This window comes from Myotis yumanensis, unplaced genomic scaffold (assembly GCF_028538775.1).
Source record: "Myotis yumanensis isolate MYYU_CA2020_CCGP unplaced genomic scaffold, mMyoYum1.0.hap1 SCAF_2, whole genome shotgun sequence".
In the NCBI taxonomy this organism is placed as follows: Eukaryota; Metazoa; Chordata; class Mammalia; order Chiroptera; family Vespertilionidae; genus Myotis; species Myotis yumanensis.
In genome coordinates this window covers 37,983,076-38,001,409 of record NW_027223753.1, presented here as the reverse complement: position 1 = coordinate 38,001,409, position 18,334 = coordinate 37,983,076, and the positions used below count along the sequence as shown (strand labels likewise).

The 18,334-nt window shown below is 51.3% G+C and overlaps 1 protein-coding gene across 6 annotated transcripts in view; it reads left to right on the top strand.

Moving 5' to 3' along the window:
• The window catches only part of SSBP3 (single stranded DNA binding protein 3), a 149,152-nt gene that overhangs the window by 84,296 nt on the left and 46,522 nt on the right, over positions 1-18,334 (top strand). The gene's annotated exons all lie outside the window — the stretch shown is intronic.

Genomic DNA, 18,334 nt, shown 5'->3' with positions numbered 1-18,334 from the left:
TACTGTTATGAATCGTAATGTAAATATCTGATATGCAGGATGGTCTTAGGTGACCCCTGTGAAAGGGTCGTTCGACCGCCAAAGGGGTCGCGACCCACAGGTTGAGAACCGCTGCTCTAGGGGGTTGGGCCCAGCTTTCACATCCAGGCTCTCCACACCGCCTCGCTGCTTTCTGGCTTCTGTTCAGAAGCAGAGTGTTCACCTGTCAGCCCTTCCCGTGAGCATTTCAGCTGCTGGCCTTAAGGCTGTAAGTAGTGTCCTCACTCCCAGCCGTTGGTGGGTTTCTACCCCATGCCCATGGTCAGACTGTAGCTCTGCTGCCCCCTTCTGGGGTGGCTCTACGTCGTCTCCCCGTGCCTGTCCCCACCTTACTTTCCCATCAGAGATTCGGCTGTGGCAGGAGCAGAGGAAGAAGTCTGTCACTGGCGGGCGTCAGTGAAATAGATGCAGGCTTGTGTGGCTTGGAAGGCATCAAACGGCAGATTTCTTATTGCTCATGATCCCTGAGAGATGAGGATGGGGACCTGGGCTCCTGCCAGGTGTCACTAACAGTGCACACAGTGTTGGATCTGACCCCACAGAGGCCCAGACTCACAGGCACACCATCACCCTTAGTCTGCTTTGGTCCTGGGAAGTGGAGTTCCCCTGCCTGTCACACAGGTAGGCATTTTGTTCCACAGACCAGCCAGTGAACCACTTGAAGGGGGAACTCCTCTCTTCCTAGGAGCAGCAGAGGCAGAGCCGGAACCCTAGGCCATCCGCTCCATCCCAGGATTCTGCCCGCTTTTCCACTTAGCTCTTGCTCTCCCCCTGGTCTGGACAAGTACTTTGTAGATTGCATCAGGGAACCACTTACCCCAATTAAAATAGCCAGGGTGGGGTGGGAGGAAATGGGCTGGGTGTGCTGGGAATGTTTTAGCTAATGCAGGGAGTGCTTTTAAAAAGGCAGGTAGGAAACTTCTTCTCTTTGTAGTCAATTAAAGACCCTTCTTGAAATTAACCCCTGGAAGGTGTGCCCGTGGGCTCTGTTTTCTCTGTGTAGCCACCTCTGTGCACCACTCTCAATGCCTTTAGAAATTTCTCTGAAAGGTGACCAAGTGTTTTTCAAAAGAGCTCCCCCGCTGTGATAAATACCAGGTAGTGACTGAGCCCGCTTTCCCCGGGGAGAGAGAAGAAAGCCTGGCTGAGCCTTGAAGAGCCATCCCCGAGAGGCCGGGAGGCTGGCTGTGCCTCCCGAAGGCCCACACAGCCTGCTGGCAGCAGCAGGCACGAAGATGGGCATCTTGTCAGAGCCGGGCAGATGGCGTTCACCTGCTCGGGACACGCTCCCTGGTGCTGGGGCCCTTGGAGTTGTTGGGATAATAACGGACAGCTGCCAGCTCTGGGACCGAGGTCTGCGGGCTTTCAAAGGCTTGGAGTGTGCGGGGAGAAGGAGCCGGCCTGGGGCCTCCCTACCCAGCAGCTCGCCTTTTGTTTTGAGATTTGTGCCCCCCTCCCTCCCTGCATCAACATCTGAGCAACAAGAGCGGTTTAATAGAGGACAGTTCTGTTTTGGGAACGACAAGAAAGCGCCTTGTCGAGTGTGACCTGGCCTCGCCTTTGTCCAGCCTCCCCCGGCTTTGTGTGCGCCTGCAATGGTTTTGTTCTGAGGGGCAAAGGAGTTGGACATGGATTTGTTGTGTTCCTGGGGTTTTCTTTCTTTTCCCTTTTTTGGCAGAGGCTAAAGCTTTTGGTTATTTCTGAGTACCAGGCACTGGGGAGGGAGGGATTTTCGGAGCCACTCCAGGGTCTTTGAGTGACCGCGTGGTGTCAGGAACAGTAAGTGGCGATGAAGCCAGCTTTCCGCCTGGCGTTTCTCAGCTCATTGTAGACATGTGTAAGGGACAAATAATTTCTCACAGCGCCGTTGGCCTTGAATCCTAATAGGAGCGTTTCCCCAAATGTCAGTGGAATGCAAGGCTGCTTTGAGAACCAGCTTCGTTCCTCTTCTCTTGCTGTTTGCAGAAGGGATGCTGGTGTCTCCTTGTTATCCGGTTACATTGTGGCTAAAGTCTCCACTGGCCGGTGTTGACTTGATCGAGCTTCTTGCAGCAGCGTTGGCTCTCATCAGGCTACTTGCAAACTTGCATGTTTGGGGGGTGGCTCAGTTTGATGGGGTCCGATAGAAACATAACCTCCTCCACGGCAGACCTCATGCCTCACCCCTTTGGGCCAAGACTGGAAGGCAGGTTTGCCAAGCAAATAAGTGGTGTTACTAAAAGGCGGGAAGATTAGGAAACCTGCTTGATAATCCTACCACTGGAAATGTGTGTGTTTGCTTACACGCACTGGGTGCACTGTTGACAGATGGGCCCTGTTCAGTCACTAAAGCTATATTCTGTGTCTGCCTCATACAGTTGGTCAGAAGTGCAGTATAACTCTGTTAAAGTGCTAAATCAGACCAGCTTTTCATCTTCTATCCCTAATTATTCCAAATCAGTGAGATTTTTCTTTTATAAGCCACCAACAGAGATTTTCTTTTCCTTAGGTATTTTTTTAAAAATGGGGCAGTTTTAAAAATATATATTTTTATTGCTTTCAGAGAGGAAGGGAGAGGGAGAGAGAGATAGAAACATCATTGATGAGAGAGAATCATTGATTGGCCACCTCCTGTACACCCCCTACTGGGACTAAGCCCGAAACCCGGACATGTTCCCTGACTGGGAATTGAACCCTGACTTCTGGTTCATAGATCAACATTCAACCACTGAGCTACACCAGCCAGGCTTTCTTACGTATTTTTCATTTTCACAGCTGACCTAGGAAGAGTCCTGCCCTTCTGAATAATGACCTGTCCTGCTCTTCTTTGTTCATTTAATGATAGATGAGCAGTTCTGGTTGTGGGTGCGTGTACTTTAAAACATCACTTAATGTGTTTACAAATACTAGGGGTTCAAAGATAAGTTAAGACAGGATTGCCCTCAAGGAGCCCACTCTTGAGTAAAGTCAAAGCATTGGGCACAAGACAGTGGTATCGGTTTCATGCAGGACCCAGACCTGGGTGAATCAGGCACAGGGGAGAAGAAGAGTTGGTTCTCCAGGGCCAGGGGACATGTAGGGTGGGTATAAAAATGGGTAGAGAAGGTGATATAGAGTTGATTTGAGAGCGAAGATGGGGTGTTTGCCGGGCAGCCAGGATGGTGGGAAAGTTGTTTTCTTCCAAGGAAGGCTGTGTGTGCCCTCAGTGTCCAGGACCAGAAGAGCAGAAAGAAGAGAATAGGGTGGGAATGTAGAATGTCCCAAAGTGACGGCCTAGGGAATGGCCTGAATCCTACTTGAGCCTTCATTCTTTCACCATTAGAGTCCAGAGGTTGAGTCAAGGTGAGCAGGTGGTGTGGACTCCAGTGGAAAAGGCTGCAGTTGTCGAAAGAGCCTGCTGTCAGGCAGATGTCAGCTCTGCCACCTACCACTGCGTGACCCTCGGTAATCTAAGCCTCAGTTTCCTGCTCCGTGAAATGGCTCTTATAAAGTATTTATGTCTTGGGGTTGGTGTGAAGGTAGATAAAGAGAAGTGATCGCAATGCTCAGCCCACAGAAGCACCAAGTAATGTCCTATTTTTATCATCTTTATAATGATACTACCAATAACAGCTCCTAAGAAATGTCAGGGTGCTGGCCCTACTTTACCAGCCGGCATCTTTCCCATTCATCCCAGGGATAACCCAGATAAGGGGTGAGCATGGCATCAGGTGAAGCCGCTGTGGCCGTGGCTTTTTACCTCTCTGTCACATAGTCTGGTTTCGAATAACCTGATGTTTGCCGATAATGAGCCTGGTGTCCTGGCCTGAAACTCTATGCCTGTTTGGACCTGTAGCTTTCCCCCTGTCCTCTAGGGGATATGTTCTGTGGCACATGGCTGACACCAGCCTGGGGCTTATCGCTCCTAGGTGTGCATAACTGATTTCTCCCATTCTTTCCCTTAGCAGGTGTGCGATCTCGCTTCCTCCTTGGGAAGGCCCCCTGGGTTCTGTGCAAGACCTGGTCCTGTTCTGGGGCTGCTGATAGTTCAGGAAGAGGAATAACAAAGGAACCCAGGAGCTGCCAGTCCAGATAGAAGGGTGCCAGGAGTTGGGGACAGGGTGGGAGTGGGGAATCTGGGAAGGGCTACTGAAGAAGGTGGCATTTCCAGGGGACCTTGAAGTTAGAGTATTTGCACAAACAGGAGAGTGGGGGATATCTCTGTGGAAGATAGGACATAAGAAACAGGAGGTAAGAGTGACTGGGCTTGGAACCACATTGGGAGAGGGGAGAAAAGTCTATTGGATGGAGAACCAGATAGTGATGGCCCTTTTTGAGCCCTGAAACAAAGTGAGTTTCTTTCCGTCTATGGTGCGTCTTTTATAAGAATGCCCGAACTTGAGTCTCCTTACTCTGGCTCCCAACTGCCCGGCCTGGAAAAGGAAGCCAGTGGCCTCCGGCTTGAAGCTTTCTTCCGTTATTGAGAACATTCCATGGCTTTGTGACTGCTCACTAAAGTAACTTTCTGCTCTCCTCACCAGATCTAATTTGCCGTTCGTCAGCCATGACATCTGATAATAGAACATTTACTATTTATTAAATGTCTATCATGTGCTGTCCACTGTGCAGGGCAGGTGCTGTGCTTCCACTGAGTAGGGAAGGGAGGCATTTGGGGGACTATTGACATTGGGAAGGGAAGGGTCTGTGTCTGTGCTGGCTAATTCACATTTACTGAATCTCTTGATTTCTGATAAGGACCCTGGGAAGTAAGATAGTGGTTCCCCTCTTAGTTAACAAGCGGCTTTTAAAGTCTCTCCGCTTGCAAAAGTCAAAACTGGGATTTGTTAGCCCAGCTATGGCCCTCATACCACTCCTCCCACCATGCACATGTGGCCCTGGTCTTTGCAGCCTTTTCTCTTGTCATGCTAAATCCCAGCGGGTGTGCTAGAGTGAGAGAGCTCCAATAAGAGCAGCATCGGGTCCCATGCATCCTTGCCCCTCCATGGTGCTGCTGCTGGTGGTGGTGGTATGGGTTTTCTATGCTCTCCTCTTCAGCAGACCAAGGTTCATCTCAGTAGACAACAGCTGAGCAGCCTTTGGACCAGGCCCAGGGGTTGTTTGCAAGGGTGAAGACCAAGCTCTGAAAGCATCCTCAGATGCATCCTCCAGCCTTGTACCAACAGTATTCCCTTTCACAGAAGATCCAGGGTCCAGCTCCAGCAACCTCTCTGTTCTTCCACCTCTTCCTGTGGCTGCCCTCTCTCCACCTGCCCTTGTACATGCAGCCTTTGCATGCACTGGACCTTCTGGCTGGAATGCTCTTCTAGAGCCCTACCTGCTGTGTCCTTTACCCACCTCTACTTCCCAAACCCCATTCAGCCTCAACAGCCAGCCCCTCTTCCTCTGAAAGGCCTCTTCAGCACCCCCATGTGAGACCAGCCCTGTGCCCACCAAATGTCTGGAACAGGTGTTTTCTGATCCCTGGGGAGACCCACTCCAGAGCTCTTCACAGGAAATCAAGGCATTGCTGCTGTGTTCTGGAAGGCAGCTGGGTGGGTATCTATACCTAGGCCACTGGAGTCACATGGAGCCATGGTCCCCAGCTCCCTTCTCTATGTGGTAAGCAGCTTTTCTGCCTGCTCTTCTTGTCAGAATTCCCAGGTTGGAACCCTCCCCTGCTTTCCATGTCTGTGACATTTGGCACCAAGCCCTCCCCCAGTTATATTCAGATCCACCCCTACCCACCCGTTTTGCACTGGCTCAGGGCTGCCTCCCACCTTAACCTTGGCTCCAAGCTTTCCCTTCCTTACTTTGCAATGCTGTCTTCTCCATTCTCCTGCCCTTCATTCTTCGGGCAAATATCATAGAGGTAATGCTGTCCAATAGAAATAGGATGCGAGCCATACATGTCATCTTTAATTTTCTGGTAGCCACATAAAAGCACAGAGGAACAGGTGAAATTAACTTTTATAAAATACTTTATTCATAAATGAATATGGCCAAATTACTATTTTAGATGTAATTAATATAGAAATTATTGAGTTATTTTCCATACTTACTTTTCATGCTAAGCCTTCGAGATCTAGTCCATATTTTACTCATCTGTTTGAACTGCCCACATCTCTAGTCTCCAGTAGCCTCTTGGGGCCGGGGTTTCCATGTTGGATCATGTGGGTGTGGAGATTTGTAGATTGCGGACCTATTTTATGTTGTCTCTTGGCTGCCATTTATTGACATTATAGCCTTAGGGGGGTGGCTTCCCCTCTCTGAGCTTATTATCTGCATAAATGTGCACCCTTACCTCATGGGGTTGTAAGGATTGAATGAGATGATGTATGTGAAGGCTCTGCATAGTGCCAGGCACATAGTATTGGTGGTTGTTAATGTTGAAATGGTGAATCCTGCGCACCTACCAGGGCTGGCTTGATGCCAAGACCTGCTTCCTGGCCCCAGGTAGTCCATATCAAACTGACCAGGGACCAGGAGTGACAGGGATCATCAGGCTCAGGGCCGGAGCTAGCAGGAGTACCAAGGAGGGAGTGGCAATTGAGGAGAGGCTTCCTGGTGGAGGCGGCCCAGCCTAAGCTTGTATGGGTCCCTTGGCCTCCAGAGCACTCTGTGACAGCACTGGCGCCCTACAGCTCCCGTTTGCTAACTCTTTGTCCTGTGTAATTAGTGCGGTGTGCCTCACTCTCGTCTCTAATTGTGTTGTACAGCATGTACTTTATTATATCAGGATATAATACCGTGAGCCTGGCAGTTATCTTGTTCACTAATTGTTTCATGTGTTTGTCTTGTCTGCCCCGCCAGATTACCGCTCCTTCCGAGCAGCAAGCGCATCCTCGGTGCCTTTTGTCTCCCCTACCAGGGTGGGCTGGGCTTCCAGGCCCAGGTTTGAGTCCTGCATCTGCCACACTGACTTGGTCTGTGGTTGCAAACAAGTCACTCTCCCTCCTTAAGCCCCCATTCAGCCCTAACATGTCCTGACTTAGTGGTTATCTATCCACTGGTTGATCCTCGGTATTTGGAAAGTGGTGAATGGTTGCCCTGGCCGGTGTTTCCAAGTGGTTAGAGTGTTCACTCACATATGGGAGGGTCACAGGTTCGATTCCCAGTCAAGGGCATATACCTGGATTGCAGGTTCAATCCCTGGCCCCGGGGGTCAGGGCTCGTGTGGGAGGCAACCAATCAATGTGTGTCTCTCTCACATAGATGTTTCTCTCCCCCCCCCCCCCCCCCTCCCTCTTCCCTTCCTCTCTTTCTCCCTCCCTTCCACTCTCTCTAAAAATTAATGGAAAAAATATACTTGGGTGAAAATTAACAAAAAAAGTGATGAATGGTCATTCCTTTATTCAAGTATTTATTGAGCACCCGTGAAGTGCCAGATATTGGGGAGATAATGAAGAATGACACAGAATTTCTGCCCTCAGGGTGCTTAAGGTTTAGAAAAGGGAACAAATATAAAGGAATAAAAGTGTTGGTACCACACTTGGAGTCATAGTCTACATTCATTCAGCAGATCTTTGAATGCATTTTATACAGCCTTGCCCTGTGCTAAGCATTGGGAGCGCCACAGTGAGCCACACAGGCTGTCCATCCTCATGCTTACTGGCTGGAAGGGGAAGACAGACACACCGACACATGAGGGAAGATGTCATCACGCACATGGGGAGGTGCTCTGAGGGAGAGTGGGGGCACCAGGCTGGGAAGAACAGGAGTGGGGTCCCTTCTGGGAGTGTTGCACCCCTCTGACAGAATCCAGAGGGGGGCCCACAGAGTTGGCACCTCCCTCCTTCCCGTGGCAGCGCGTCCTGAGACTGGGTGCTTATGACTTCAGGGAGGCTCAGGGAGGAGGGCTCCAAACACAAACCAGATGAAGGCGGTGCCTGCGGGTGCCTGGGAGCAGGGGGTGGCCCGAGAGCATGTGGCTGGGTCACCCTTTATAATTACAACACTGTGGTGAAGGCCTCGGAACCCAGGTGGTGGCGGGCGGGGGATGCCGGCTTCCCATCTGCTCAGCCTTTTTCGGCTCTGAATGGATTAGTTCTGTTTGGGTTGGAGCTTACTGTTGTGTGTGTTTTTCAACGCCCCCCACCCCCCATTTGTTCTCTCTCCCTGGCCTGAGTGCCTGCTTAAGGAGCAGCGAGGGTCCCAGCTTGGGAGGGAGAATTGTGAAGTGGCTATTATCCAAACAAGAAAGGGAATCATTGGAGTTTGCATTCTTCTGGGCCCCTGTGGAAACTAGGATGTGTCTGGGGGGGGGGCAACATGAGAAGGTGGGGTGCAGCTGTAGAAACTGGGGTACAGTCTGGTCTGTGTGAGTGATCCCATCTGGTGCACTGTGCCCTTCAGGTTAGTTGTTGCTGTGAAACCAACGTTGGTGCTGGTGGTGGTGTTTCTTACAGATGGGATGTCCAAGTGGGCGCTAATTCATCCCACCAAACAGCCCTGGTGATGCTTCTGGAGCAGGAAACTGGGCAGAGAATTAATATTCTGGCAGCGTGCTGTGGTCCAAGACTCCATGAGGGCCTGCCACTGACTTCGCCGAGTGGCCCCGCCTGTCCAGTGGGGACATTGGTTCCTGTCTTGCAGGGTTGTTGAGTGGGAGTAGGTAAGGAGTGTAAGAGAGCATGTCACCCATGGGACACAGGAAGTGTTCAGCAGAGCATCTCTGAAGGCCACACCAGGAGCCCAGGCATTTAGGGTATCGGGGATGCCATGGACACTGCTGCACTTTAAAATTTTGATTTCAGAGAGGAAGGGAGAGGCAGAGAGAGAGAGAAAAACATCAACGGTGAGAGAGAATCATTGATTGGCTGCCTCCTGCACACCCTCTACTAGGGATCAAGCCTGCAACTCAGGCGTGTGCCCTTGACTGGAATCAAGCCCAGGACCCTTCCTTCAGTCCGCAGGCTGACACTCCATCCGCTGAGCCAAATCAGCTAGGGCTTGCTGCTGCACTTCTTGATGGGGTTCAGGGAGCTGCTGTAGGTGAGGAAGACTGTGGAAAGCCAGCGCTGCTCTTACCTCCTCTTGGAAATAAAGGGCATGGTTTATCACTCCTGTTGGCGTTCCCTCACTATCCCCCAAAGCCTGCTACGGAACAGACCTTCGGGGAGAGGGATTGGGAAAGGCAGGGGAAGCAGCCGCAGTCTCGAGCTGTCAGAGTCCACATTCTAGCTTAGAATCAAAATTTCACACATGTGGAACAATTAGAGAAAAATAACAGATGGTGTCTGATCAGATGTCACCACTCTGTGAAGCCGTCCCAGACTGCTCCCCCTTCCTCCTCCTGCAGAAGTAAGCTTGCCTTTCTCCAGGGGCCTGGAGCTGGGTGCAGGCCTGTGCAACACTGTGCATGGCACTGGTTGGTAATTGGTCGTTTGTGCCATGAACTGTGCAGCAGCTAGTGTTTGTTGAGTGCCTCCCCATGCCAGGCCTCATCGGTACCTGCTCAGGCCTCCTCTCAGGACCTCCAGGCTGGTGTGTGCTTTCTCTTCTGCTGGGCTCCTGAACCCCAAGCCAGCCCTTTCTGTGCAGCTTCTAGACCTTTTTTGGGCCCCTCTTTCTTGGATGTTTGATCCTGGTAGCCCTCTCCTGAGTTTGGCCTTGTTGGTAGGGGCTTTTGGCCGATCTGCAGGAATCTATGAAGACGTGGGCCAGCCACCAGTCCAGTGCTGTGAACCAGTTATGTGATGTCCACACTCCCTACTCCTCCCTGGGCCTTTGTACTCCTGACTTTAAGAAAACTAGGATTGCGCTAAACAGTGTCTCTGGTATTGGTTCTGAGACTTGAAGTTTTTTTGGAAATTGTGTTGGCCTAGAAATGCCTTTGGTGTGCTGGACCCTGACCTGGGCCCTGGAGATGCCTGTGAGGCCATCTGCCTCCTGGGGTCTCATGGTCTAGTGGGAAAGACACAGACGTCAGCAGATGCTGATGGTGCTTCAAGGGACCCAGTCACTGGGCGGCATCCCAAGAGACGGCCCGGCTGTCTCTACCAGAGGGCTTCCTGGGCACCGGGACATGCTGTGTGAGGTCCAGAAGGAGAAAGAAACCGCAGTTGGTGACTGAAGGAAAGAGTGTGATAGAGCATTCCAGGGCAAGGAGAGAGTCTGGTGTAAACACTCAGAAGCATGAAAAGACATGCTCAGGAAGGAGGGCTGTGTGGGTGGAGCTGGACCTGTGAAGGGCAGGAAAGCCAAGCGCAGCCTGAGCAGAGTCCACCAAGGTTGTGGGCCTGCATCATTAGTGGCCCGGGTGGGTCTATTCGGAGAAAGGAGTAGGGATGGGGGAGGACTGGGGCATGTACACCGATGAGGAGGCAGGTAACAGTGGTCCAGGCCTGAGGACCAAGTCCAGGTGGAGGGTGGGGAAGATGAGCACTGGGTGTTGTATGGGAGCGAGAAGTCAGATGGGCCATCGAGAGCTGGCATGACTGGGAGGATTGCCCACACCTCCTTGACACTCAGACATTTTCCTAAAACTTTGTTGCCCTTGGGCCAAAGAGGGTGGGCTTAGGCAGTGATTATAAACAGCTTAGATTTGCTGAGGGCATTTTTTTTAAAAAAGCCACCTCTATTTGATTTATCCAGTGAATGAAAGCATGGTGGAGTCAGGGACACGTTGACCAGTTCTGGGCATGTCTGTCTCCTCCTGTGGGCCTTTGGTTCCCCTCTGGTGAAATGGTAGGGGGTGGGGGAGACATGGGACCAATGCCTGAGGGGTGTTGTCCCGCCCCCATGACTGCCGCCTTTGTTTCCTGGGGTTTGAGGATCACACAGGGCAGGGTGGCTCCATTCTTGGCAAGTGGAGTGGAAAATGCCAGTGTCTTCAAGCCTCCCAGAGAGGGTGGGGATGGGTGTGTGTGTGTGTGTACTCGGCTGGGCGTGCCCCCAGACATCTCCCGTGGACAGGGCATCTGTGCTAGCCCAGCTTGGAAGCTGCATGGAATCCCTTCCCTTCTAAAATACTGTTTTCCCTGTTAAGTATTAATAATAACCACCAACCCTCCGCTGGACGGAACCCCAGCACACTCTGGGTGGTTGTCGCCTGTGCGTGTTTGTATCTCCACGCCTGTCCTTGACCCAGTGTGGCACCTTGCACGGAGCTGTGTGTGTGTGTGTGTGTGTTTTGTTTTGTTTTTGCTCCTTTGGAGCCACTGCAGAATTTCTCACCACTGCCAAGTTATTTCCTTGGGATATATTTAGATGGAGTGAGATGATTGAGAAGCGGGCGATGTGTACATGCACAGGGATGTTTGCACATGTTGACCGTGGTGTTTCAGAGGTGGTGTCCAGGAGCTGGCTCCTTCCTCGGTCCTCCTCACACACTGGTCAAGGAAGGGCTGCAGGGTACCTCCTCTCAGAGAGGGTGGAAGGATGGGGGAAAGGGTGGTGGCAGGACAAGTCTTCTCTCACAAAGATGAAGAGCAGCCATTTGGACTCCAGCACAGGCCCCTGCCGCCTCCTTCCCATTGTGAATGAGAGACTGAGAACTGCAGGAAGAATGTGGGGGAGGCAGCTGTGAGTGCTGCGCTCTGCCCGGGGGCAGCTGTCTCCGGTGTGGGGGGGACTCTCTGAGTGCACCTGATACAATGTGAAATGAAATCACTTGGTGGTTTGTGTTTATAATGAAAGACCTAGGGACAGCCCCGCGCCCCAGGGTGGTTAGGCAGGTGGGCCCTGCAGCCCTGCTCTAAACTCTTCCTCCCACTTCCTTCCTGCCTGCCCCCTTTGCAGTGTGCCGTCTCCTTTCCGTCTGCGTTGGTGCCATTCACGTGGCAGCATGGCTTGGTATGGCAGAGGTGGGGTCTGACGGGCCAGGGGCCGCGGTCCAGGGCTGTGCTCTCAGTCCTCCCCAGACCTAATCAGCTTACAGTGGGACAGGGCAGTGCTCTTGTGTTATTAAATTCAGAGCCTCCGTCTGCATGATGGAGGCAGCTTTAATGAGATTAGAAAGCTTAACCGAGATGCCAATTAAATCTGGGCCCGTACCTGTTTGGGCGGCTGTCTAAGCCCCGACCTGCATCTGGAGGCTTCCTGCAGGCTCCTGGAAGCCCGGCTGGGGAGGGGAGGACAGATGAGGCCTGCCCATCTGGCCACCATTCCTGGACCTGGGGTCAGTTTCCCCTGGTCAGGGCAGGGGCGGTACTCAGGAGGATCTGCAGGAACATGGCTCCAGGAACTCCCCAAAGCTAGATCCCTGCAGCCTGGGGAGGGCGGGCAGCTGGGTTGTTGCAGAACCCCCAGGTGAATTTGATGTGCAGCCAGGTTTGGGACCAGGAATCAAATCTACCCCTTTGTTTTAAAGGTGAAGAAAAGGGCATCAGGGGACAGCCAGAGGGCCTGATTCTGTAACTGTAACATCCTCCTTTCTTTTCAGCCCCTTTGATTGTCTGTAGGCAGGGGATGCTGCTGCCTTCCCATTCACACCCAGTGTTGTGTTTGTTTCTTCATTTGTACTTCACACCCCTGTGGGAGGTACAGCAGGGAAGGCTGGTTTCCTGTTTTACAGATGGGAAGTCACCACTGTACAGACTTCACCAGTTTGAGACCTGCCCCAAACTGGTGTCAGACCAGAGGGCCTGATGGTAGGGTTCAGGTCTTTTCTTCCCATGACTGAACTCTTCCTTCTGGTCCCCACTGGAGGGCGTGGGGTATGTGGATTTGTGATGACCGGACCCAGCCAGGAAGAATTGTGACCTTGTGAAGACGCTTAACCATCCAGGTCTTCGCCGGCAAGACAGGTCGAATGTGAAACAAAGGAGCAGAGGGTGTTGGGGGATTGAGCTCAGCTATCCTTGGTGCCCACTAGAGTGGTGCCTTATTTCCATTCCTGGGACACAGGGCCGTACCGGTGAGCACTGCCTGGCTTTTCCCCACTGAGGAAGGTTTAGAGCAGTGATGGCGAACCTTTTGAGCTCGGCGTGTCAGCATTTTGAAAAACCCTAACTTAACTCTGGTGCCGTGTCACATATAGAAATTTTTTGATATTTGCAACCATAGTAAAACAAAGACTTATATTTTTGATATTTATTTTATATATTTAAATGCCATTTAACAAAGAAAAATCAACCAAAAAAATGAGTTCGCGTGTCACCTCTGACACGCGTGTCATAGGTTCGCCATCACTGGTTTAGAAGGGTGTCCATTCAAAAGTATTTATTGAGCACCTGGTGGACACAGGCTAGACCAGAAGTGGGCAAACTTTTTGACTCGAGGGCCACAATGGGTTCTTAAACTGGACCGGAGGGCCGGAACAAAAGCATGGATGGAGTGTTTGTGTGAACTAATATAAATTCAAAGTAAACATCATTACATAAAAGGGTATGGTCTTTTTTTTTTTTTAGTTTTATTCATTTCAAACGGGCCGAATCCGGCCCGCGGGCCGTAGTTTGCCCACGGCTGGGCTAGACACTGGTCTAGGGGAGGAAGCAGAAACTTCACTTTTACAAACTCTGTGAAACAGGGCTTATCATCCCAGTTTGCCAGGTGAGACCACCACGGCCCAGACATGTTGGGAGACCCAAGTCCCAGATCTTTCCTCTCGATGGCCAGGTCTGTGAGCTGGAGGCCGCCTCTATACCAGAGGAGCGGTGGGACTCCTTCCTGTTGTAAGGTTCTAGTTTCAAAGTCCCTAAAGGCCTATGGACTATCCAAATCTAATTAAAAACTCCTTTCTTCAGTGGAGAAGACTCAGGCCATAGCCTCAAATGGAATTAGCTAGAAAGAGAAGAAAAACACACTGCTATAGACCGCATTTGCAGTGGAGAGAGGAGCTTGGTCATCCATCAACGATGGTCCTGCCATGTCTGTGTGACTTACAAATTTCAATCAAGAACAGAACAAAGATTCAAATTCAGGTTTCCCCCCAAGGTTCTCATGTTTCTAACCTTCATTCAGTGATTGTATGAGGTGAGAAGCGTGGAGATCTTCGCAAGATGAGGCCCCTCTACACCTTAACATGTAGGTTTATGGAAGTATGTTCTGTTCTTTAAAGTTACATCTTTACAAAAGGGAAAAATAAGGAAGGCATTTCCCGGAAGAGACAGGCCTCGATTTGTCCAAAAGCTCTTTCATAATCCTCTGCCTGTTATCAATGGTTATTGATTATTAGACATAGTAAATATTTGGATTCTACATTTTGGAACCAACAGTCCTATAGGGAGATATTCTTTGTCCATATAATAAGGCGAAGTAGAAAATTTTGGAAGAGTCACAGATAGTGTTTCATGTGGACTTGGAAGATAAAGAAATCCTGCCCAGTGCCTAGGGTGGCCTGAGGGATGGACAAAGAGATTGGAATGGCAAAAACCAGCAAGGAGGTGGGCATTCAGGTAGAGGGGATGCATGTTGCAAAGGCTGGGGACCAGTAGTGCTCCCTGTGGCTGAAGCTGGAGGCCCAAGAAAAGAGGGAGGTTGGCGTGGGAGGGAGAGACAGGCTGAGAGGAGGTCATAGTCCTTCCATTATCTCCTTGTTTGTTTGAACTCATGCCAACCCCAGGAGAGGTATTGTATTGGAGGGGGGCTCATTTTGAGTCATGGGTGAATGCTTCCCTCTGAATTAGCTGGGGGGCTGAAGCTCTTGTTCATGGTTCAGTGCTCTGTCCATATCCATGGCAACCTTTGGTTAAGAGTTTGTTGGTATTGAGTGTTTCATTGGTGCCTCATGAGATGATTGGTTGCAGGTAGAAATAGGTATCTCCTAATAGTGAGATATAGCTCATGAACCTACTCGGGGACTTCAGTGCTTGCTATGGGCTGGGAAGCAGGGACATTTGAGCTGGGCATTGATGGGTGACTAGATGTCCTATGGGTAGATCAGTGGAAGATGATGGGGGAGCTTGTTGAGCAGAGAAAATAAAGGTAGCACAGGGTCCCCCAGGTGAGGGGCTGCAGCTGTTCCAGGACATGGTAAGCACAGGGAGTGGGTGCAGCAGGGGTGTGCAGCCAGACGTCCCCGTGGGCTCCCAGAGCCCCATCTCTGCCCCCCCCCCCCCCCCCGCCTCTTGCCCCTCCCTTTTGTCTGCCTCACAAGTTCTCATTTTATGTGAGGTGAGGCATTGAACCAGCAGGGAGGAGGAGTGAGCTCAGGGCTTGTCCTGTGTCTTGTCTATGATCCCAAGAACCACGTCTTTCATAAATCTGTGTGTTTTTGGAGGGTCTAGCTGTGATTGGGAGGGGATTCCTCTGTCTGTGGGGCACATCTTCTGGTACAGACAAAGGCGCCTTGGGGTGGGACTTCTGCCTTGCTGTCTCCGTCAGTGTCACTCAGGTCCAGGGTGGTCCCCTCCACCTCTGCCTGCTCCCAAGCCCGGACGGTAGTCGGCAGGTTTTCTCAGTGCCTTTAAGAGGCCTATGGAAAAGGGGGCTCTTTGGGCTAGTGGAGCAGATATCTCTCTTCGGGGAGGCCAAGAGCTAGGACATCCAACCTGTCTGAGAACCAGCAGGGGCTATGCTTTGGGTATGGAAAGGAGGCTTGGCAGAGGCTGGCAGAGGCAGCTAGGTCGTAGCAACTCTTAAAGCCCACTTGGATCTCTCACTGCACCCAGCCCACTGGCCCAGTCTCGACTTCCTTCCAAAGTGGGAGTGATTGTGCGAAGTTTAGCTCCTCGAGGCTGCCCTCTCCCTCTCATTGCCTTGGTTCTCCTTTGGAACTACAAATGCTTTGCCCAGCATTAGCGTAAGTCGTCTTCATAGCTGTCTTTGGAGGGGAGTCATAGCCATGATCTCACTTTACTAGGTGACCAGTGGCTCTAGGAGAAGTGCCCTGGAACTCCTGTGCCAGCAAAGGCTGAGCAGCACCAGCACCAGGTTTTCTGAATTTCCTAAGCTTGGGTTTTACAGGCAGAGGGAACAGTGTGTCCTGAGACAAGCGTGGGCATGTAAGGGTGTGTGCGTGTGTGTGTGTGTGTGTGTGTGTGGTGGTGTTTAGAGGGGAGGGAGTTGTTGTATGGATGTAGCCAAATGTTAAGTTAGTAGTTGACTGAGTGAGCTCTGGTCTTGGAATTTGACCTTGTAGATGTGGTGACTTCTTGAAAATCAGGATTTTTATAAGGATTTGATTCATCCAGAAAATATTTACTGAGCCAGCATCTTCTCTCGGCTGTGCACACCATTCCTGCCCCCATCCTTGGAAAGACAGCTGGCTAATTTAATAAGGAATTAACAATCAGATGTGACAAGTCCTGTGATGGGGAACACACATAGGACGAAGTTAGCACCCAGGGGGAGAGTGGAGGAGAGTGGAGGAGGATGGCTGGGCATATTCATCAAGTAAGAATGTGTGAAAGAAAGGCCTTTGTAAGTTAGCTAAGAATACTAATATATGTAAGTAATAATAGGCCTTTTTTTTTTCTTTTCTAATGACACTTAAATAATCTAAATTGAGACCTGGATGAAGGTCTCTAAAGCTTCCTTTGTACTTTCAATACCATGTGAATTGATGGGGGGTGGGCACCTCTGTGGGGAATCCCTTGTCTATTTCAGGAGCCAAGTTTGGGCCTGATTCTCAGTAGATGAACTGCCTGCCCTCTCAGAAGCCTTTCATCAGGCAGGTCATCTCCAGTCCTTTCAGGCCAGGCTCCTTTAGCAGGTTTCTCACCAGGACCCTAAAGGATGTGGGTGTGTTCTAGGATGCTCTGGGCCAGTGATGGCGAACCTTTTGAGCTCGGCGTGTCAGCATTTTGAAAAACCCTAACTTTACTCTGGTGCCGTGTCACATATAGAAATTTTTTGATATTTGCAACCATAGTAAAACAAAGGTTTATATTTTTGATATTTATTTTATATATTTAAATGCCATTTAACAAAGAAAAATCAACCAAAAAATGAGTTCGTGTGTCACCTCTGACACGCGTGTCATAGGTTCGCCATCACTGCTCTGGGCCCATTCTTGGGGGATGCTAACAAGAAAGCCCTGCCTTGTGTGCCTGGTAGACACCCAGCAAATATCTGTGGACCTCTCGGTGGGAAGCTGCCTTGCTCTGCCACTCCCCCGGGTGCAGACAGAGCTCGGCGAGGCAGGGCTGCATCAAGCCCTGAAGCAGACTAGCTCTGGTGTACACTTGGCTTACCACGTCCACCCCTCTGCACTGGGCCTGGGCCCTGTTCCAGATGCCACCCGGCTGGTTGAGGGTGTGATGTGTCTTTTCAGGGGCTGATACCTGTGATCACAGAATTTGAGTCAACCAGACCAGCTGTTTGGTTCCTTAGGGATACTAGGTACCAGAGCTATTACTTTTCCTGCCTAAGAGATAGAGACAGACACGTACACACACAAATGCACGTGCATGTGTGTACGCACACCCACACAGTATCCGTGACCAGTTAGTCCTCTTGTTGGGGGTGTTCACATTTCTGTAAAAAGACCATTCTAGTCCCGTCCCCCGTCCCCCCCCCCCCCCCACGTCAGCACCATTCCCTCTGTTTGCTCAGAATCCAGGGTCTGGGAGCAGGGGTGTTGAGAGTTACTTCTCTCTGGCCTGATCCAGTGCAGCAAACCTTCATTGTGCCACTTCCTGGGTGCCTGGCCGGCCTGATCCTGGAAGACTTCCTGGACCTGCTGCCTTTTGGCTGGGCTGGAAGGGCAGGTAGAGCAGCAGGGGAACCAGGGGAGGAAGGGGCACGAGGCAGCATGTTTCGCATTGACTGCTTGGCCAACCCATCAGCATCGCAGTGGCCAGGGCAGCTGGGGACTTAGGTAGAAGGGACTGAGTTGTGCGGTCTCACTCCTCGTAGTCTCACGGCCCACCCACCTTCACCCTGTCATTTGATAAATGAGGCACATGGGGCTCCCAGAGGAGGGGAGGGGTTGACCTGTTCTTGTTCACCTGCTGGCTTTTGTGGAGGCCGAGCTGTCACACTCTTTTGTGTCAGCTACAGAGTTTGGTAGAGGGGAAGAAAAGTGGAGGGGAAGAAAAGTGGACTTTGCAGTCAGATAGGCCTAGGTTCAAATCCCAGGACTGCTACTTTCTGGCTTGACTGTAACCATGGGCAGGGCAGCTCCCGGGGCTTCAGATCTCTTCCCTCTGACAGGGGCGGTAATGCCACCTACACCCTGGGACTGTTGAGAGGATCAAGGATGAGGCACTGGGAAGCACCTGTTAACTACCAAGTGTTGCTTCTCCTGTCCCTCCTGTGGACAGTGCAGGAGAGAGAGGGGCTGTGGCCAGAGCCCATCATCTCTGGAGGAGTAGAGCCCTCGATGGGGAGGGGAGGGAGGGACTCTCTCTGGCTTCCCTGGGGCTCTGGAGGGCTGAGACGCAGGCTCGGCCATTGCAACGGAGCACCCACCTGGTGGACAGGTGTAGCTTTCTCTCTTCCTCGTACATACTCA